The sequence below is a fragment of the Panthera uncia genome, chromosome F1, assembly GCF_023721935.1.
Source record: "Panthera uncia isolate 11264 chromosome F1, Puncia_PCG_1.0, whole genome shotgun sequence".
In the NCBI taxonomy this organism is placed as follows: Eukaryota; Metazoa; Chordata; class Mammalia; order Carnivora; family Felidae; genus Panthera; species Panthera uncia.
Window position 1 is genome coordinate 17,178,213 of NC_064813.1, and position 23,531 is coordinate 17,201,743.

Below are 23,531 nucleotides of genomic sequence, written 5' to 3' on the forward strand. Positions count from 1 at the left end.
CTGACGTGAGAGACAAGGAAGCCTGGGACTGCTTTGCTGTCTCTCTCTCACGCGCTCTCTCTTTTCCCCTCTTGCTGAAATTTCAGCAGCATGATATATTTTTTTTAAGCCTTCGTTTTTTCCATCCCCCTACAAGCAGCCCCCTAGTGGACAGAAAAGAAAAACATCTTGAGTCCTTTTGAACAGTCCAGATTCAGAAACAGGAGCAATCTCGTACTCACAAACTCTTGGGAGCTGCTTCTGCACAGATAGGGTCCTGTATAGCCAGAGACTTCCTTCTGGCCAACCCAGACGGGAAGAGAGAGGGAAGCAGAGGAAGAGGGAGAAGACAGAAGCTTTTGCAGATTCTTTGTCCACAATTGCAGAAGTAAAGGGTGGAATGGGGTGGGGGAAAGTGGTTGGGGAGAGAATGTTTTGAAAGATGAGTTGGGGGGCAGGGGTTCTCAAATGCTTTAAGGTCTAACTCAGCAGAAAGTCACCCTTTGAAGAGTCAGAGTCTGCAGCCAGGTGAGCTGTGTCTATACTTAGGACAACCCAGAATTTGACAGCTTAAAGAGGCAGGGAATATAGGCAACCAAGCAGAAGGTATCTAGTCACCACCTCATCTAATACCCTCATATGGCTTTTTTGAAAGCTGGTGAAAGAAATATATGGGAAGCTGCAGCCTGAGAGCATTTCAGAGATGGAGAGAGAAGCGACCTCTTTGAGCATCCATGGAGAACTGCAGCAGAGAAGAGCCATCAAGGGGTCACTTCTCACAGGCTCCTAAGGGATGTCTTATACTCTTTTTTAAGCATATAGTCTCACGACTTCCTGGAAAGAGTCCTGGTACTTACATCTACAAAGTTGAGCTCTGGTTTCAGACTGCCACTCGCTTACTGGACATTTTACTTCTTATGGCTCAATTTCACTGTTTGTAAAATGTGGGTAATGCTGCCCCCTCCCTACTGAATAGAAATGCTGAGGGACTGGAATGGTATAGAGACATAGAACTGTAGAATTGGCAGGGAATTTAAAGATAATCATAGCAAAAACACTTTACTTATGTTTATTCCTAGCAAATAATAATAGCTAGCATTTATAGAATATTTCACAGGTACTGTTACAAGCCCTCACATGCATTAGCTCATTTAATATATATAATTAGCATGTAGATGCTACTATTGCCATTTTATAGACCAGAAAACTGAGGCACAGAGGAAAATAATGATTTGCCCAAGATCACACAGTGAATAACAGAGGTGGGGCTAAAATACAGACCATCTGACCCTGGAGCTTATGTTATTAACCTCTATCTACAATAAATGTACACTTCGGAAGTGACAGCATCTGAAATTAATAGAAGAAAGAAGCACAGCTACCATTATTTTTGTTTATGATAAAGTGTCTAGATTGGTGTAATAAATTTATATGCGGCTGAGTTTTTAAAATAAATTATTTACAACTACGGGTGCCAAACAAACTGTGGAAATTGCTATACTGATGAGAATTCTCTAAGAAAACTAATCCTCTTGGTGATTTGGGTAGTTTCACATACACAAAACTGGCTGTAAATCTCATGAAGTTGGAAACCACTGGGCTTTAAAATCAGTTCAGAAGACACATCACTCGATTTCTGTACCAAAAACAGATTGTTGCCTAGTGCCTAACACAGTACTGGGATGGAGCTGGCAATTTGATGATCTGAATTGTTGCAAAGCATTCAGCTAATAAGCATGCAGTGAGCTGTTGACATTTTCTTCAGACTTTCAGAATTGTGAATTCCTTACCTAACGTGGCTTACTTCTTCCTCACTTTCTTTGGATCAAAAGTGAATGTAGTAGCACAAAGATGGGATGTGAGTGTTAACAAATGATGGTCCTAATGGAGTTTCCAGCTCCTCAAAGTGGGAGAGGGGCAAGGAAGACCACTCAGTTCATGATTTGTACATGCTGAGACATGGTCAAATGCAATGTAACAAATGAGCACATAGAGAAAATAGCCAACCTGATCTTTGAGGACAAGGGTGCCTCCTGAGAAGTGGGGCATCTAAGCTGAAGCCTGAAGAATGAGAATTTATCTCAGCAAAGAGTGGGGAAGAGAGTTAAACAGAAGGCACAGCATGTGCCTTTCAAGGTAAACATTACCCTTCTATTTATAAATGGGAAAACTGAGGCTCGAAAGTTAAGTGGCTTGATCAAGGTCACACATCTAGTTAAGTGTAGAGCCCAAATTAAATGCACATCTATTTGACTCTAAAGTCATCCTCTTTATGAAGCACCACATTGTCTCCTCTCATCCTTGGGAAGTGCACACAGGATTTCATAAGGTGATTCAATAAAATGTATACAGTAACTGAGTACTGACGTGATACCTACACAAAGCTGGAAGTGTGATCTGTTAGATGAGAAGGCCACAAGAAGGCAGTAGTCAGTACAAAAAAAGGGAGAAACTCAGAATGGCAGAATTGTTTTAGGTGAATGTGTAATTACTCAGTGTACTGAGATGTAGGAATATTTCAGAAGTGCAAAGACATTAGAGACTCCTATTTGAAAGAGGGAACGAATACAGAAAGGGCTAAAAGGAAGATTCAGATTAAGTGCTGTGGGAGCCCAGAGAAGAGTGGCTTTTCCTCTGGACCTTAAATAATGGGGGCTCAGGAAACTAGCCAAATTATGCACTCCATGGCACTCAGGAAGTTCATACATAGAAAAAAGAAGATCCAAGTTGTCATGAAAAATAGTGGGACACAGGAAGAAGAGTCAAAGATCACTGTAGGCAGAAGGGTGTCAAACTTCGGAAAATGGGCAGCTTTGGGAGGATGAAGGGGAAGTGAGGTTGATAGATGAATTTGGTTTTGGACATATCCGACTGGGATCATAAAGGTGTCTAAATAGTGGTCAGAGTGTGTCTTTGGAGCTCAGATTAGAGACTTGTGGTTGGTGATATAGATCTGGAGACATTTGCATGGACCTGATAGTTGCTGGATGGAGGCCATCAATGGGGGACAAAACTAGGAAGAGTAAAGAAAGAATCCTAAATCTATTTCATTGGTCCCTGGATCAAGTTTTATACTTCCTTGGTCCTTGTGGCTAAAGTGCTTGGTATCCAGTAGATATCCACAAAATACTTGTTGATTGGCTCCTAACAGCTCAAATCATGTGTTAGTTGAAGATAATATCAGGAATGAGATCAGTTGTTCATTCCTTAGCTTCCAATCTATGCTGAGAGAGAAGGCCCCTCTGTCACAGCCTCCTCCCTGGAAGCTGCTAATCATTGGCCCTGGTTTTAATTTTTTACCTAGCACCCCAGCCCCCAGGTCCTTCTCTGGATTAGTATTAACTCTCCATCCATGTTTCTAGACCAAATTAAGCCTATCCTCAAGCACTGAGCTGTCTCCAGAGAATCAGGTGGTTAAGCACCATGCTGTAATTTCCCAAAGAAAAACTACACCATGGTCAGCCCATAGAATTCACCCTTCCAGAACTTGAGGTTTGGATATGGGGACTTAGGAAGTGCAGCTGTGGCTTTTTGACAGAAAAGGGAAGGGAATCTAGTATTCTTCTTTGGGACTTGACAAGTCCAGAATAGCCATGGGGAGTCCTCTCTTCCCAACCAAGGCCAACATGTATGCAGTGAGCAAAGAAAGGAAAGAAGTTTAGTGTAAACACCAATAAGATGTGTGATGGACTTGGGGCTCTGTCCAAGGAGGAGAGAGAGAGAAGAGGAGCAATGTGAAAGATCTAGATTCTTAATCACCACACCTGAAGCCCATCTAATCCAGGTAACTCGTCCTGAGCAAGTCTTCCTATTTCCCAACCCATCCATTTTACATAATTTCTGAACCTGCCCTCTCTCCTTTCCCAAAGTCTGTTTCCGTGGCCACCCAGTTATGTAGAATTATACATTATTGCCCGTTTCTCCTTCAGGAAGTATCTGACAAGACCAAGGGGGTTCTTCTAAGATCCACTAAGCCTGCTAGGTTGAGGAAGAGAGTAGAGTGCACAGAATAAAGGTTCTTCCAGTTAAGAGACACTATTTGGGAAGAAAATGGCCTCTTTTATCTTTCTCACCCCCAATTTTTTCCCCATAGCAAAGGTGAGGACATTGGGCACTTCATGTTGTCTTATTGTGACTCTACCCTCCCCTGGGCAGAAAAGCCCGACTATGAGCTATGTATCCTCATACATAATTTTAAAAGACCATTCATTGCCACATTCTATAGGTAGAGGGTCCAAGAGTGACAATCTGTAAGTAGGGGGTACAGGAATGTTAGGCACAGCAGCCCTGGAAATAACTGGCTCCCCTGAAGCAAAGCAACTCAACCCAGTCAGAAAGTCCCAACACTGGAGAAGGGAGGACAAGAGTGTTTGGAAAATGTCCCACAGACTCCCATGGAGCCTTGTGCCCCCTCCTATAGCACAGCCCCTGACCATAGGGAGTTTACAAATCAGGAAACAAATATTCAGACCATCCTGAAGAAACTGCCTTGGGGACTGACTTCCAGACCTCTAAAGTGAGGATCTGGAGTTGGTGTTGCTTCTAGGGCCCATGAAGGAAGGAAAGAGAAGACAGAAGCATTTGCCAACAGAGTTTCCTGATAATGAAGACTTCTTAAAACTGGTACAACTCAGGAAGGATAGCCACTTCTTAGGACATTGTAGGGAGATCCAAACATCAGTTGGGTGGTTGGAGTTAATAACTTGTCCATTCCATTCCCTTCCAGCTCAAATAATGTAGGATTGTATTGACCTAATGGCTGAGGGATTTGTGTACAAAGGGTGCGTTCAAGATTTGGGCTTCATTTTCTAGAAGGTAGAGAAAGGAATTCTTAAAGATTACCATGAAGGTAATGTAGCTCCAAAGCTTACCCTCACAAGGAGATATAGAAGTCCCTGTCTTCTTAAAGCCAGGGCTGGGCTTGGGCTCAGTCCCAGCCTGACTCAGCAGACTTTGGTGACCTCATTGCACGATGGGGGTGATGTCTGGAAAGAGTCCTGGAGTGCTGGCTGACTGCCATATAGACAAGAAGGCTAGAGTTTCAGCCAGACACTGGTTGGGGGAAGGAGCATTAAGAAGTGGCCCCAAGAAGTTTTTTAGAGCACTGATGGATAGGAGCCTATAAAAAGAGCAAGGAGGGCTTGCCTGATCTGGGGAGAAAAGTGGGGCAGTTCCCACTGAAGACTAGGATCTGCTTAATGTATCAATGGATTAAGTGGGAAGGGACCCCTGCTCCAAATCTTTCTCCCACTGTGTGCCATAAGATGGCAGGTACTGTTACGGTAGACTGTAGCATTTATTACTTTGCCCCTTCTCAACCTCATTCTTTCTTTTTTTTTCTGGAACCAGAACCTGCCCATCCTCCAACCCAGGCACTAACCTGAACACCTGACCTAGACCTGGCCAACCCAAGTTCCATATCTAGACACAGTGATGGGTACAGGGCTGGGCACATGGGCTAATTGGCAGGGCCAATCAGAATCTTACTTTGAAAGGGAAAAAGAAATACTCTTTTTCTAATGGGGTTGTCAAAGAGGGATCACATAAGCCTGGCATTGACCATAGCCATCTTCCTTGACCCTATGGAGGAATCCCATCCACAGTTAAAAACCATGATGCCAACATCCAGCAGGAAACAACCAAAGAGGGCGAGGGAGGGGGGGAAGGGAGCCCAGATAATGTCATTTGAGGTCTTAGATCCAGCCAGCCCTGAATCTTCCAGTTAGGTGAGCTGATAAATTCTCCTTTTGCTTAAGCTAATTTGTATTGGGTTTTTGTCAACCTGGCTTAACTTTTGAATCCTCTAAGACTCCCAGGACAATTTAAATTCCTCTTAGGGGTATACCTTTATCTGAGGCAAGAACATATAACTGGGAACCTAAGAAGAGATAGCTACCTAGAACATAAGAACAGGAACAGGAGGTGGGATGGTTGAAGATGTCATTGGTGCTCGTTGAGGAAAGATAAACATTTCCTTCTTCATTGGTCTGCTAAGGACAGGTCTGTTGTCCAAGTTCTTTTCTTGAAGAGTGCAGAAAGAAGGCCCAGTGAAATGACAAGGCAGCCATTACTGCATCAGTGCAGAAAATTCTGGAAATTGGGATGCATGGAGTGGGTCTATCCCAGAGCACACATTTGTTCCAAAGCCTATGTGGTTACATGTGCTTTTCCAGTTGGAGAGACTCTGTGCCCAAACCTGTTACCTGGGGCATCAGAGGACTCTGCTGCCCTGCTTGTGACATACCCACTTGGGTAAGGGTGACAAGACCAGGGACCATGTCCATCCTTGACAAACCTGCTCTTCTCCTCACCCCCAAACCCCTTGCATATCCAGCAATACCTCCCAAACACCTCCTACTTCCTTGGCTCTTCTCTGGGCACAGCTGGCTCAGAGGGCTCTGAGCAGAGTCCTATTCTGGGAAGCTGCAGCCCCGAGCTGTGTGAGCAGGCTTGCACTATCTCACTCTGAGGCAGGCACCTGCCCCTCCCCTGCCGGTGCCTCTGCTTTGGCATATAGGTGGCCTGACCAGCTGCAGCTTGCCTGGGGAGGGAAGGCTGCCTGAGTGATGGAATGCTAGCCAGGGAGGGATGCGGCTGGGCCCCTGGCTCCCCAGCCTGCCTGCCAGCCAGTGGGAATCGTTATCTACACCGGAGAGCGAGCCAGGCTTCCCACACTAAATTAGCAAGAGCAGAGCAGATGTCTCCCTTCAGTGCAGCAAAGGATTATACGGGATAGAGCTCGTGTCTTTCCCCTTTCCTACAGTCAAGGGCAAGCATGGGGCCCTGGGGTAGGTGTCTTTCCCTAGAGTTCAGGGACCACATCATGGGTGGACAGCCTGGGGTCAAAACCAGCCCGCCACCCACCACCCCTTGCCTGGGGCATGGGTTTCCTTCCTCACAAATTCCTCACTCTCATTTCATCTTGAGCCCCAGTATTCATTTCCTTTGGTCTCTGAATAGGAAAATGGAGGCCTTATTTTAGGTCTTCTCTTCTTCTGAGTTGGCCATATTAGAAACTTCAAACCCTCCCCCTATTTCCTCCCTGAGCCCTCTCTCCTGTGGGAGAGCTCTAGTCCAAGAGGTGAGGTCTCCTTCCTTCTCCAGGAGCTCCCCCCCTGCTGCTTTGCACCCTCCTTCCTTATCAGCAGCACAGAGGGTGGAGGGGTGCTGGGCCAGGGACCATTCCAGCTTGTCACCCTCCAGTGACCCTCCATCGTCCTCTATTTCTCAGCCTGACTCTGCAGCAGCTGAAACCCTCCCACCCCTGCTGGCCTAGCTCACACCTCCCTCTCCTCAGCCCTTACTTTCACTGCAGGAAGTAGAGAGGCAGAGTGGAAACTTGTTCCCACTCCAGCCTGCCCGGATTTGAATCCTCACCCAGTCAATTTGAACAAGGCACCTTTCTCTTTGGTTTTCATATATGTAAAGTGGGAATAATAATTATACGTTCATCATAGGGTGGCTTGTGCAGGTTGTGTGAGTTCATTCGTGGAAAACACTAGAAAAGCACCTGCTAGCTATTATTCCATCCATGCTAGCTATTATTCAGTGAACGTTTTTGAACACACATATTTTTTTAAGAGTCCTTCTTGCTTTTAGCTTTGGCTGGTCCTGGCTTTATGAGTAAATGTGTTTTCTGGGTTCAGCACCTGCCCCCTTGGCTCCTGCTTCACTGAAAGTTGATAGGGCACTATGACTTTGGCTCTGTGGACCTCATCAGGTTCTGCCTCCAGAGGCCTCTGTGGCCTGAAGGAGGCAAGAGCCTAGGCATGGGGCGGATCAGACCTGGTTTGAACTTCTGCTAAACGACTCAGGAAGCACACAGCCTCTGGCTGTTCCCTTATACCTCCACATCTCAATTCCCTTATCAAAAAACAAAAGCAGGGGGGCATAATAATGACTCCCTGTCCATGGTGCTGTATTGATCAAATGAAATGATGGATGGAAAACATGGTAGAAACTCAGCAACTGTCTGTTTAGTATCTGTGTCACCCACCTGCATGTGCCTGACCTTTCTCCTTTTGCCGCTAGAATGTCACCTCTCAGAGAGGGCTTTCCTAACACCCTCTCGCATGGGCAATGATGCTGCCACCTGCCGCACCCCCTCCCAGCATTATTTTTTCCATCCTCCTTAACACTGGCTGACATCTCATAGCCCATCTTCCTGTTTGTTTATGGGATGGCACCTACCAGTCTCCAGGATGTCAGCGTCTCTGCCTCAGCTGTGAGCCCGAAAGCCTAGAACAGTACCTGGTTCTTGCAAACAGGTTCAGTAAATATCGCCGCTTTAGAGCATATTTTATATCTCAGCCATTTTTAGTCCCCTTGTACCGTGTTTTATTGCCAGCAGTGAGGTTTTGAATCAGGCAGAACAAAATTTAAACCTTCTCTCTTCTACCTTAAGAAATGTACTCTGAGCTCCCATTTTTTTCATCTGTGGGATGGAGAAAATAATATTTATACCAAAGGGTTATCTTGAAGATTAACTGAGATAATGGTGCCTAGAACAGTGATTGACAGATGGCAGGAGCTCATTAAGTCCTTGGTGAATGAAAACGGTGGAAGGAAAGAGAAGAAAAGACCATGGGCGCTGGGCCCTTTATCAGATCTCCTACCTGCAACCTTTCTGTCCCTCCCTTCCCTCTTTCCTTCCCCTGCCTGAAGCTGGCTCTGCCGGGACTCCTGCTAATCCTTCAGCCACAGGGCGTCTGTCTCTCCGAGTCCCTGCTGGCAATAGCAATCTGGATCAGCCTGAGAAGTTATTACCCTTTAAAGCAAGGGTCGACCACTAGTTTAGCTCAAGTGCCACAAATAGGGAACAAATTTTGCCAGAGGCACCAGAGTGGTCAAAAGAACATTTTTCCAATTTTCAGAATGGGCGTCACCAGCACGCATTGGCACGTGGGCTTCATGCTTTGTTTCTCTAAAAGGCCTTTATTATTTACTTCCTGTATCTCTTTTCATCTTTTATTATTATTATTTTTTTTTTTTTGTCTACTGGTCTTGAGTAAAGAGTCATTCTCCTTCTCTCTTCCTTCCGTTTTCACATCTCTCCTGTTTTTTTTGTTTTGTTTTGTTTTTTGTTTTTTGTTTTTTGTTTTTTGTTTGTTTTTGGCTCTTGTCACTCTTCTTGTTCTAAAGGGTGCTAGGGTGCTCTTTACTCCAGACTTCTCCTACCATCTCCCTACTCTCCTTTCACTTCCTTTCTCCAAGTGGCCAGAGTATGATTCCAAGATGTAGACAAAGCCCCAACATTGTGAGGCCCTTGTCTTGGGAGACAGGTGACCTTACTGGCTCCCCATCCCTCTCTATTTCAGCAGTCAGAGTGCAGGCTCTAGGTTTGCTCTGCCATGGTGTTTTCTATATCTTTGTGTTGGTAAGTGGAAAATCTTGTATGGTTAAAACAAATACAAAGGCACTGTATTCTCTGGGATGCTTCTAAAGATCAGAATTGTCGGATCCAGGCTAAGTTTATTTTACAGTCTTCTTCCCCCCATTCAGGAGTCTGTCTGTAAGAATTCTGTAAGCTGGGGGTGCCTGAGTGGCTCAGTCGGTTAAGCATCCGACTTCAGCTCAGGTCATGATGTCACAGTCTGTGAGTTTGAGCCCCGCGTCAGGCTCTGTGCTGACAGCTCGGAGCCTGGAGCCTGCTTCAGATTCTATGTCTCCTTCTCTCTCTGCCCCTCCCCTGCTCATGCTCTGTCTCTGTCTCAAAAAAAAATTAAAAAAAAATAAAAGAATTCTGTAAGCTGCATACAGGTGGCTCACAGAACACAGTTTCAAACCTGGGTCCAATCAGGGACCTGCCACTCTCCTAGGGCCAGTCCCCCTCCCCTTCATCACCTGTTTAGAGTAGCCTCTTGAGTTTACATTTCCTCTTCCCCAAAACAGGAACAACAATCTCTACGCTAGGCTCTGTGCCCCTCAGAGTGTGTTCTGAGGCTCAGATGTGATGCTGCAAGGGAGCGTCTGGGCATCTGGGAAGGAAGGACCCTCAGGAATAGTCCATAATGGGCTTCCTGCTTTGCTCACCATTAACACAGGTGAGTGGGGGGCCAGATAGCTTTTTTTTTTTTTTTTTTTTTTTTTTTGCCAATATGAGGGTAACTTAGATTCAGAAAAGCAAATTCAAACCCCATGTGCAATGGACTTTTATTTTCTCACTTGGAGTAGCACTGTTGGAAAGTGATCATTCAACAGCCCAAAGTCAGATTTTGAGTTTCTTCGGCCTCAAACGTAGGCAAACCATCCCAACTTTGCACATCCTCTCTGAACCGGGCAAGGCCTGCATCTCCAGAACACGTGTGCTCCTGGGGCCTTCACCAAATCTGAAGACAGACCCTTGCCTTGGTCAGAATCTGCTATGGTGCAGGGCACCTCAAAGTGACTGGGGTCCAGCATGCTGTGACCTTGAATGTATGAGCTACTTTTGAAAGAAAACTTTTTATTTCAAAGAACAAGCTCAGTGGCTCTGAGTTGTTTTTCTTTTTTTTTTTTTTTAAGTGTTTTAAACGACACAGATATTTAGGCTAGAGGAAAAAGTTAGAGGGAAATATATGTTAGAAGAAGCTATACATATACATGTGAATATATTACTATGAGCCAAGTATTGTGCTAAGCACTTTACATACTAGATTTCATTTATTTAAGTGCTTAGGAAGAAAAATGGAGGAAAAGAGTCTCCAAAGTAGGTGAGAGCCTGCATTTATCTTGTACCAGAGAATAAAGATGAATGAAAGTCCTGGTAAGAAAGTAGGTAAAAGGATCCTACAGAGAGACCAGCCTTAGTCTGGGCTGCCAGCCAGAGGCATCTAGAAGAAAAGAAATAATGAACTTGTAGGATGTTAGAGCTGGAAAGAACATCAGAACTGATCTTTTCCAACCACTGTCTGTTCCATTTTACAGATGAGAGTGCCAAGGCCTGAAGAAGGAAAGCGACACACTCACCGTGATGTAGCTGGGTGTATCTAGTGTCCCCTCCTTGGCCAGGGATCTTTCATGGAAATCTAACAGTGTGTCCCCATGCCCCCACCAGCCAGGAGAGAAGGGTCATTTCTCCTCGAGTACTGCACGTGCCCCTGCCAGTCATCCATTAACCTAAGATGGGTAATCACCGACTGTGGTCACTGGGGCTCATCCTATGACAAGGGCTCTTGCTGACCACCAGGCTGACTGATCCAGCCCTCCGATGCCGTGTTGTCCCTGGTTCCCAGTGCATCTGCTCCTGCAACCAGCGGGCTTTGTCTTAGATTATGGCCTCAGTGTCACTATTGAGGACTAGTCCCCCAACTTGAGAAAGCCAGATGTAGTATCTGTCCTGTGAACCTGTTTGTGTTCTTTGAAACCTTAGATTCACAGCGTTCGAGGTGGCAGAACCCACGTGTTATCTGGCTGAACCCCACCTATCCAAGACCAGTGAGGGGACTTCCTCAAAGCAACACAACTGGTTGAAAAACGTTGAGGCCAGCATCTGTCCTCCCTCCCTACAGGAAAGGATTAGTGGTGACGGCAGTGGTTTACTAGTATTGGTAGATTCCTAGCACACGTGGGTGCCGGGGGAGTCACTGCTGGACTCACAGTACAGGCATGGTGGGTGCAGGCTGCATGGGAGGCTCGGTGGGGGGGGGTAGAGGACGGAGTCCACCCAGTCTGCTGTTTGTCCACCACAACAGCAGTACCTGCCGGGAGCCGGGCCACCTCGCACTTGCCTGGCAATCCCTTTGCACAACCCGTTGACATCTCACTTGACCCCATGAAAGATGCCCAGCAGCTATTCCAACCCCATTCCCCAGTGAGAGTGTGTGGGCTCAAAGACAGCACTTAACTGGTAAGAATAATAATGAGATAAAAATATAAGCTTGATATAAATAATAGATGATAATAATATAGTATTAAATAATTGACCATATTCACGCAACAAGTATGTTATGGAGCTTCAGGGCCTACGTCTCTAGGGCTATGTTTCCTACACTATTATAGAGAGGATAATAAATAACGTTAATTTAGCATTTACCAGGTACCAAATACTATATATGTGTGTGTGTGTGTGTGTGTGTGTGTGTGTGTTCATATAGAAATAAAGGCCAAAGAAAGTATATATAATATACTTAGACGTCTTATATATGTACATTTTTTTTTAATTCAGCCTTCATAATGGCCTTACTAAGTTAAGCACTATCATCCCCATTCGGTAGATGAAAACACTGAGGGACAGAGAGGTTAAAACAAAGCTCAGAACAAAACTCCATTCCAACAGCAATACTTTGCTCTGGGTTCTCAGTTCAGGGAGGGTCTGGCCTTAGCTCCTCTCTCCTGCACCACCTTGTGAGAACAGGACCTCCCCTTCCTCATGTGCCCCCACCGCACCCCCACACATGTACTTTCTTTATTCCAAAAGAGAACTGGACCAAACCCCAGAAGAGGTTCCAGGAAACTTATGTTATGTTCCCAGGTCATCCAGGGCCTGTCATCTTAAGCTTAGTAATAACAAGATGAGAAAAGTCAGCTGGATGCAGGGGTGCACCCCCACCGTGAGGCTGTGCTCTCCTCTGGGGTCCCCTGCAGTTCTGGAGTGAGGCGGTGGCCAAGGGGAGGCCAAGGGCGCCCCCAGTGGGAGAGCAAGGAAGTGACCGGGCCCAAGGCTCCAACAGGCTGGGCAGGTCCAGGCAGTGTGCGTCAGCAAAGGAGATATTAAGATGGTTTTACTGTAATCTAGAAAGCGATAAACTGACATCTTTAAATCCATCTAATGCCCTACAATCAAAAATTAAATCATCTGGTATCAAGAGCAACTGAGTAGATAGCACAGGCAGGGAAAGGCGTGGGCGCTGAAGCCAAAACTCCAGGGTGGAAACAAAATGCCAGTCAACAGGTGGCAGAGAGAAAGCACAGGATAAACAGGATTTGCAAGAAGGCCCAGGAGAGAAAATGAGATATTTGAACAGAGCTGAGCCGTAGGCTGGGGGTGGGAAGGGCGTTTGCTTCTTAGCAAGACCCGGCTTGCCATAGCACACCGGGGACAGGGCGCTCCCTCCTGTGTCGGCCAGTTTGGGGATTCGGTACCACGGGAGAAGGCATGCAGCCAGGCCATGGTGTCCTGTCCGTGATCGCTGACCTGAGTGTGGCGCCACCCTGAAGGGGGATGGAAATAGAAACTACAATTTTAGAAAAATGGAAAAAAAATATTTTCCTTTCTTTCCATTCTCAGGTCACTAAGTCCAATAATAAGACCCCCCACTTCTCTGTCACGCTGGACCCCAAGAAACTGCTCAGTTCATAGGTTTGCAGTGTGGAAGAAACATACAACCTGAACATAGACTAAAACCCTACCAGGGTTTCAAAATGTCTTCTACCCCAAAGAGCTCCCATTGTAAATCTGTGACTAACAATATTTGTTGTATGAATTGCTCGTGTCATAAGAGGCACAGGGCTCTGGACAAACAAAGAGATAGCACTGCATATGTAATTCAATCAGAAGCCAAAGCCGAGAGTTGGCCGCCCTTAGCTGAGAGAAAGTAGGGTCTCTGAGCATTACTGAGTGTGTGTGTGTGTGTGTGTGTGCGCGCGCACGTGTGTGTGTGAGAGAGAGAGAGGCCTGTAGGCAACTAGGAACTATGGAGTGGTCTGCAGTGGACTGAGGGACCAGCCCAAAGATGCCACAGGTGAGTGTGCATGTCCATGCAAGACACCATCCGGCTCCAGAGAGGCACAACTCTCTCGCTGAAGGCTCTCAGGATGTCACTCTACCGTGAATACACCAAGCGTGAAGTAATGAGGTCCTGGGGGCAGGTGACAGGTCCTGGGGAAAGACTGGTCCCTGTAGGCACATTTGCATATGTGAGAACCACTGAAAGAATAAGAAACAAGGGGGACATTCACAAAGACAGTCCTGAGGACAAGAAAGGGAGAGTGGGACTGAGGTGTGCCAACCATGAAACCCCAACGAAGGACTCAGCTCCTTGGATCCATTTCTTCCTTCAACCAGGTGAAAAGTGGTAGTTGGCTACCCATTCTCTGGGGTGATTCCATCTGTATTAGTTTCCTAGGGCGGCCATAACATGCTGAGTGGGAACTTTATTGTCTCCCAGTTCTGGAAGCTACAAGTCCAAAATCAGGGTGTCATCAGGGCCATGCTCCCCCTGGACCCTGGAGGGGAGAATCTTTCCTTGCCTCTTCCCAGATTCCAGGGGTTGCCAGAATATTCTATGGTATTCTTTTGCTTGCCCCTGCAACAATTCAACCTCTGCCTCTGTCATCACATGGCATTCTTCTCTCCATGTCCAAATTGCCCTTTTCCTATGAAGACATTAGTCATTGGAATGGGGCCACCTCATCTTAACTTGATTACTTGATCATGTCTGGGCTCTACTTCCACTTAAGGTCATATTCACAGGTAGCAGGGATGAGGCCTTGATATCAAACATACCTTTTTAATTCAACCCATAACATCATCTGATCACCCTAGCCCTCCAGGAACCCCACACCGCCTCGAGTTACACTGTGAGGAGAAAAGCACGGAGCAAGCTGAGTAAGCCTAGTCAGCCCCCCACGCCTCCCTCTACAGTGGGGACAGAGAGTGTCTTATTCAAAGCTCTTTGAGGCTTGCTGGGACAAACAGTAGCAGCTTCCTCACTTACCCCTTCTCTTTCCCAGTATGCTTCCAGGGAGATCACCCCTGACAGGTGTGTGTGTGTGTTAGGTCAACAGGTGGCACTTGTCTTATTCCACCTCCATCGCCATAGAAATTACAGACCTGTTGGGAGCAAGAACAGTGTCTGGCTCGCATGTGTGTTCCCTGCATTCCAGGCTCTCAGGACTGCTTCACTCAATAAATATTTGTTGAATTGAACTGAATGAAACTAAATTGAGTTGTGGGAACAAATCATGCCAATACTCCTTCAGCCTTAGAAAGTAAAAGGAAAGGGGTTTGTTAAGAGCAGAGCAAGGGCTTGGGACAGAGAAAATAATTATCCCGAGGTATCCCGAGATTCTGATGAGGTTGCCAGCTGGGCCCACAGTGTCAAAAGGACAGGCCCAGCTCTTCTTGTGGCATGTTATCTCTTCCAGGGTCCCACGTCTCCTTGTCCTTGTACAGTCTGAGTCATGCTCCCTACCAGCCTTCCCTGGGTAACAGTGACCACAGGCATAAACCAGGACTCTTCCCTTCATACCCTTCCTTTCTATGGGAATTCTCATTCCTTTTACTCTCCATCCAGGCACTGCCTTGTGGGGCCACATGGATTCCCAGAAAACAGCTGTATGCACCTGTGCCATTTCCTAAGCTTCAAAGGTGGCTCACTCTGGTGGTGTCTCTAGTTGCCTCCAATTGGCAGCAATGCCCCTGATGCCCCCTTCTGGCACTACATGACTACTGGTGTCCCCCAAAGTCCCCCAAGTGATGCTTCTGTCAACAATGGCACCAGAAGGCTAAAAGGGGCTGCCACTAACACCGTGCCCAGAGCTGCATCACTAAGCCCAGTGGGCAGGGTTGCCATGGCCAAGCCACAATATCAAGACCACCACCAATGTCACCAGCACGGCTTCCTACAGAGGCAGGCCTACTGCCCAGACTTCCACTCCTATGCTGCCAAAGCGGCCTGAGGCTACTGTCATGTTGGGCACCTCTTGGAGGACCTAGAAAGGACCCTGGGTACTTACAATGCTTGTTTAGCGACCTCCTCACCCTGAGGTCCAGGCATGAGACCCTGGGGGCTGAGTAAAGGCAATCCGAATGGAATATCATGGCTATTTTTCAATGGAGGCATTATCCCTCCATGCTGGGGATGACTCGTTGCCCTTGAATTAAGTGTGGGCACCTGCATCTCTCTCCACTCATGAGTTAGTCCCCAGGCTTCCTGTCACAGAACCCTCAGAGCTTTGCTTCATGGGATATCCCATCAAGCTTGATCCTAAATAGAGCCAACTCAGATAAAACTGAAGCTATAAATTTTAATATGTCAGTTAAAATTTAATTTTTGCCTAAAATGTCTTTTTCCAGGTATGAAAGTAAAGCATAATGGCAGGACCTAACAGCAACCGGGTCAGAGTCAGCCAGTAGGTCTGACAAAGACTAAGTCGTGGACCAAAAAGAAACCACCAGGCCCCATTTTCTTTCCCCCATTCAGCTTTTCTAATATGTTTACTGCAGCCATAGTCCTTGCTCTGGGGAATTGGTTAAAAGAGCCTGGGCCTTGATATAATCAGAAATGCTCCCAAATTGTGTGAAATAAGATAAAAGGCCATAATGCAGGTAGCCTGCTGGCTTTGCCAAAACATTCCCAAGGCGGAACACAATTGGCTTTACCAAGTTCTATTTATTTACTTGTTTTCTCTTTTTTGATAAGGAAGCTCCACTCCCTTGCCAGTCTTCATCCCACTTTGGTTCTGATCCCAAGGCCACAGCAGGCCCTTTGGCCTGGCTGAAATGCCTCGATCCGCTGGGCTGCCCTCACCTGAAACTCTGAGGACTAATGCCTCTCCCGATCTGAGGGCCCAGTGTGGTGTGCCCGGAGGTCTCTGGGGAGATGTGAAGAGCTCTGCAAGCGCAGGGTAATATTGATGATGGGACCAAGTTCAAACTAGCCCTTCCCACAGCCGCACCCGACTTGGGGGCCTCACACAGGAAGGCCATGCATCTGGCTTGAGGACTCTGGGCCCTCATCCTTCACTCAGAAGAGGCACTCTGAGTGGAGAGAATGACTGCCAAGGCACAAGGACAGGAGCAGAAGGAACTTGAAGTAAATCTATCCTTTCACAAGCATGGAGAATCCACTCCAAGTCCATCCAGCACTAGGTTATGTGCTTAAGACATCATGCAGGAAATTTAGGACCTGGCTCTTGTCTTCAGGGACTGGATTCTTCTTGAGTAACACATGGAAGACCAGGAAAAAAAGGGACATATAGAAAGGCCAGCCACTCATAGTTCAGTTTTTGTTGATAAGAATCTGCTGCAGGAAAAAAAAAAACAAAAAAACAAAAAAACCCAGGAAAGTAGCTTTATTCTTGATTCACGGTGAATGATGCCTTGAGGAACGAGCTATGGAGAGCAAACACCAGGAAACTCACACTGTTAAGGCTTACATGAAGTAAAAGATCAACGAGGCAGGCCTTGCCTCATTCAAAGGTTTGCACTGATGAGAACTCAAACAGGCACCTTCCTGACGTGGGATGAATTGTGTCCTCCAAAAAGACAATGTTCAAATCCTGCCCCCAGGTAGCTGTGAGTGTGACCTTATTTGGAAGTAGGGACTTTGCAGATGTAATCAAGTTAAAATGAGGTCATACAGGATTAGAGTGGCCACTAATCTAATGACTAATGTCCTCCTAAGAAGAGGGAAATCTGGACACAGAGACACACAGGGAGGACACCATGCGAGGACAGAGGCAGAGACTGGAATGATATGTCTACAAGCCAAGGAACACCAAGGATTACCAGCAATCACCGGACCAAGGCAGGGCACTCCTCTGCAGTCTTCAGAGACAGCATGCCCTGCCCACCGCTTGATTTTGGACATCTAGCCTCCAGAACGGTGAGAGAACACATTTTTTATTTCTTTTAAGCCACCCAGTTTGTGGCCCATTGTCACAGCAGCCCTAGAATATGAATATTCTTTCCTGACCCCTGCTCTTCCCCCACTACCACTGTCCGCCTCACCCCCAGCGTGCGCGCGCGTGCGCACACACACACACACACACACACACTTCTGAAAACAGGAAGTTGTTTTGAGCTGCTTCCTGCCTGACCAAGATTCACACACACATTCTGAACAAGGGGCCCTTCGTCCTGGAGCCAAGTCTCCTGTGACAGAATAACCCTGAGACTGACAAAGAAGCCGGAAAAGACGCCTCAGCAACGCCTGAAAAGTGAGCGGACAAGTCCCCAGAGAACAGACCGCTGCAGGCCTGTAGTGGGGAAGACGTGGAGGGTAGGCTCTCGGCAGGTTCTCTGCTTCCGGCTGGCACAGCCCCGCGTAACACAGCAGGACAAACAACCTGGGACAGCAGATGCCACTGACTGGGGGGGCGAGGGGACACTTCGGGTCTCCCTTTCCAGTCAATCCACGCCCTTCGTGAAAGCGTAGGCTCACTTGAAGTGAAAGAGGTCCTCAAAGCAAAAACAAAAACAAAAACAAAAATAAAAACAAAACTCCGCAGGCAAAAGCCCAGCCACCTGCGCACTTGATTAGGACCCAGAAGGTTTGGTTTCAGCCTCTTGTGGAATTGGTTTGCATCCCTCCCCTCCCCCAAAATCAGCATGCTCATAAATACCAGCCCATTCCCTAACCCCCTAAGCTACAATTAGAAGTCAAGAGACTCACATCCAATTTGGGCTCTTCTGAGACAGAGCTGCCTTCCTCTCGTGTAACTCTTAAGGGTGCCAAGCGCGGGAGGAACTCAGGAGCGCTGCCAATTGACAGGTTTCGTGAACTGAGTTATGGGAAAGCACAAGGTCAAGGCGCCCAGGGAGGTATGGCACAGAGCCAGGGTGTTTGTTTATTTACCTCCCTGGGGCCAAGAGATCTGTAGCACATATGGACATCCATGTAGACTGGGCACCTGGGTGGCTCAAGCAGATGAGCATCTGACTCTTGGTTTTGGCTCAGGTCCTGATCTCACGGTCATAGGATGAAGTCCCACATTGGGCTCTGTCTGCACTGAGCGTGGAGCCTCCTTAAGGTTCTCTCTCTCCCTCTCCCCGCCTCCCCCACACTATGTCTCTCTTTCTAAAAAAAAAAAAAAAAAAAAAAGAAAGAAAATAAAGAAATCCATCTGGACAAAATGATAGAGTGGGAAGGAAAAAATCATAGAATGATCAACTAGTCCAACACCTTCATTTTACAGTCCAGAGAAGCAAAAACATTTCCTAAGGCCATACAACCACTTGTGGCAGAGTGGGGGCTTGAACCTAGTTTCCCTGACTACCAGTCTAGTGCTCTTTCTGGAACTGTGAGTAGGGAAGGGAAAATAATGTGCATTGTGGGGAAGCAAGAACAAGGGGCATAGGGACTGCCAGGCCCATGAGGACACTTGAGGAACTGGCACATCAGACATTCAAAACATCACCTGGACAGCCCAGGCAGTAGTCCCTTCTCACCCTCATTAAGTCATCCTCAAGTTGCCCAGTCAAATGGGCAAATGGCAGATATTCTCGCTTGCCTTAGAAAAGCAGCTCTTGGACTTAATAAATCTGTCTGAACCCTCCTGCAGGAGACCACCTTACGTTCCAACAGCACTGCTGATCTGCCAGTGGGTGTTATCGTGACCAAAGAGGATCCAACTTCTTGTGTATATTTGTGGATATCTAGGCCTCCAAGACCCTCTACGGTCTGATCCCAGCCACCCTCACTGACCTTGCCTATCTTCAAGGTGGAGATGTGCAAATGGCTTCACTGTCCAGCTTCCCTACCTTTTCCTAGTAGCATTCAATAGGCACTTAAGACAATTCTAGCTACAACACACAAACATCAAAACTTCCACGAGTTAACATAATGGACAAGTTTCTTTTCCACCTAACAGCTGAGACAGACACCTCTCCTCCAGGAAGTAATTCAGAGACTGAGGCTTCTTCTATCTTGTGGATCTGCCATCTTCAACATATGGGTCTCAAGATCATGTTGGGTGATCATCTCTACTGCAGCCAATGAAGGGGAAGGAGCATGGAAGAGCATGCATGGAAGTGATACATGGAGAATGGCATCACTTCCCTTCATATTCATTGGTTAGAACTCAGTCACATGGCCACACAACTTCAGGGAATGCTGGGAAATACCATCTAACTCTGTGCTCGGGACTAAGACAAAAGAACTTTGATAACTATCTAGTAGTTTCACTACGTATGCCAAATTACTCACATGGACTTATCTTTTTTCTTACTTAGTGAAATCTAGACAGAGGATAGTTTGGGGTTTTTATTTTCTTGGGCCACTTATCTTTTGGAAGCCAGAGGTTCCAGAAACTTCTATTACTTTTACAGCCAAGGACCAAGCCATATGACAATCTAATCACTTAGGGATCAGCCAATCACATGTTTTCTATCAAGACTTTGAGTCTTGAACAAAAGATACAACAAAAAACAAAGAGAGCACTTGCAAGTCATTTTCACTGCCCTGTGGTGGTAGTTGGTGGTGGCCATGGCCTCTAGTGAGCACTCAGTCCAGTGTCACAGCAGAGCCTAGGCTGATGTCTTCACTTCTGCTTCCCTCAACCACTCCGTTGATCCTTCTCTTCATGGTGCCACAGGGTTACCTCCAGCATCTGAAAATCACCACCTTGCTTTGTAGTGAAAAAAGACTGAGAATGACTGCACTGGATGTAAAGAGATATATTTGGAAACCCTAATACTCCCTCACCCCTGTCACCAATGACTGAAGCTATTCAGGAGATCTCACCTTTATCATAACTCCCTTTATATTCAAATGAGAACAAAGAAACTGGCAAAAGAATTTAAAGATTCCAAAGGCAGCCACCATGGGATGAGCAGATATTTTGACCACCCACTGCACTATTCATCACCCACTACCCTAGTCATACCTCCTTTACTAGCAGAAATCAGTCACAAAGGGTAACACTACCCACTGGCTGGTATCAATTAGTGTTAATTTATTCATCTTGGAGCATGTGGACAGTGCTGTAGTGGCTCCTTCCCTCAACCTGACAGGTTTCTCCAGAGACTGGGTGTCAAGTCAAGTGAACCTTTAGAGAGTAGGTCCTTCTAAAAGTCTTTCTAGTTGGAATGGAGCTGTCCCACCCTCATTTAGGACTGCCTACAATGTGTCAGGTGCTGGAGACACGTAGATAAAAACCCCTAACCCCCACTCAATCTCCATGGGGGAGATGCTGCTCATCAGGGTAATGGTGGCCGGCCTGAGGCAGACTGCCCATCCCAGGGAGACGTGCCCCCCTGCATGGTCACCCACCCATCCGGGAGAAAGGGGAGAGAGGACATTGGATCATGACCGAGGAGACCTGACTCAAGAGACTCACAGCATTTGGAAGTGGAAGGGAACTTAGACACTATTTAATCCAGTGGTTTTCAAACTTTCACACTGAGAAACCCTGTCTCCAAATGAAATTCCACGTGGAATCACAATATGTGAAGAGACAAAAGTAGAGAGCTCTGATCAAAGCTGACATAGAAATTCTTGAGTTCTGGCTTCCCGGCTCCTGCTCCACGCTTTTATGGCTGCAGAGGAACTCACTGTCCCAGGACTTCCATTCCAAAAGGCGCTGACCTCACCCCCTGGCCGTTCATTTTACCAGTGACAGTGGGGTCCGCATGCTAATGACTGGGACTCATGTTTCCTCATCCCAGCTCCCCTTCTCCTTCCACAAAGTTGGCCATATTCTGACTCAGCTTCTTCATCTTTAAAGTGGGCATAGGACCAAAATACAGCTTCCCCACCTACCGAGGGGCTCCCTGAGGATACGAAACATAAAGAAAAGCCTAAAGCACTTGTTACTGCATCCTAGAGTAAGGAAATTGTATTCGATGCGTCCTCAGCATACCTTGTTCCTGCTCAAACTCCTCCTCCCTCATCATCACATGTGCAAGGGGAAGCCGAGGGTCTGGGCTTCAAGAGCAATACAAGGCTTCCTACAAAGAGGGCCCCCAGCTCGAGGCACAGAGGACACGTTGGGTGCCTCAGAAGTGAGGCTCACCTTCCTCGAAGGAAGCACAGCAACCGAAAAGTGCCCTCCTTGCCGTCAGAATGTCTCCTCGCTGTTTAAAAACAGCTTTAGATTTCCCAGGAAATTCTCAAAAGCCCCATTTCCCTCCTGTTTGGCTGTGAGGAGCTGCATTAAGTACCTCAGGGCTGCCTGCTTAGAGCTCAGCTCCCTCCATAACGCTTTACATTTCTTTTTTTTTTTTTTAACGTTTATTTATTTTTGAGACAGAGAGAGAGACAGAGCATGAACGGGGGAGGGGCAGAGAGAGAGGGAGACACAGAATCGGAAGGAGGCTCCAGGCTCTGAGCCATCAGCCCAGAGCCCGACGCGGGGCTCGAACTCACAGACCGTGAGATCGTGACCTGAGCTGAAGTCGGACGCTTAACCGACTGAGCCACCCAGGCGCCCCAACGCTTTACATTTCTATCTCACCGTTGGCCTTCTGGGGAGGTGAGCAGCTCCAATTAGCACATGATGGGACCAGCTCTTCAAGCGAGCAGCTGTCCCACTCTTCCCAGGAGTAGGGGTGAGGCACCTTCTGAGTGAAGGGAAGGAAGGTGAGCTCAGGATGCTCCTGGCTCAGCGGCCTCATTCTCAGGGCTGGGAACAGCAGACAGGGAAAAGCAGACTCCTTCTTTCACTTGTCTGGAGATGAGGAGCGTCCAGGGGTCCAAGTGCTACATTTGCACACCCTCCTTCAGCTCCAGAGCCTCCCAAGAATGTGAGAGGCAGGGAGAGGCTCTTTAGGGGATGGAACTGAAAGCAGTCAAATTTGGCCCATTGCCCCAGCAGCCCATGCCACGTGTTGCCCTATCTGGGCACTAGCCTTCTCCAGGCCCATTCTGGATCCTCTAGAGTCCAGTGAGAACCGTGCGGTGAGGGTGTCATTAGCTCCCCCGACAGATGAGCAAACAGATGTCCACCGAGGATAAGAGCCTGACCTGTATCATGTGTGGGGACTTTGCAGTCACATGCTAACTGGAGCTTCTGAACCCCAGTATAGACTTGTTAATCATCTGAGTGAAAACTGCTCCCCCCGGACCCTGAAGGGAACCTGTAGACATGCTTATCTGAGACATAGGAGACAATGCTGGGAAGCCAGACAGGGTACAAAAGGCCTGGGAGAGAAGTCCAGGGCTCTCAGAGGCCCTAAGCCAGGGTTTCCCACACCAACTATGCTAAGCACATTCTGTTTGAGTTACAGTGAATCAGAGACAAGCATCTGATCCAACAGAGTGAGGCTCTGAGCTCTAGACTTCCCCTGACACTGCAAATAGGCAGCATTCAGTGGAGAGAAGGAAGGGCTGTGCCCGGGAACGTGCTTACATTGCATCAGGAAGGATTTAGGGAAGGTAGGAGAAGGAAGAGTTTCACAATATCACGTGTGCTCCTTCAAAACGTTTAAGGAAATGGTTTCCAAATTCTCAAGGCCTGATGATCTCCCTCAGATATTTCTTTAATCTGTCCTCTCTTCCTCAAGGTCAAGGACACATGATCTTTCACCTCAACAGCAGAGTTAAGTCTAACTGCCTCTGGTTTTGCTTTCTTGCAAACCATCCTTCTTGAAGCAGGCGGAGGTATCTATAAAACCAAGTCTGACCATGCCTGTCCCTTCTCCAGATGAAGGCCAGGATACATATCATGGGGCCTCACACATCTGCCCTCCAGCAACACCAATCCGGTCTGTTTCCTGCCCCATCCCAGGCTATTTCAGCTCTGTGACTGCACACGCTCTCTTCCCTCTGCTCTGAACGCCCTTCTATCCTCTGCTTCACTTCTTCCTCCTTCTGACATGGAAACTCTTACTTCATCCTTCAAGATTCAGTGCAGGTGTTTCCACCGAGAAAGCCTGTCCTAGCCACAGTGATACAGTCCCTTCTTCTGGG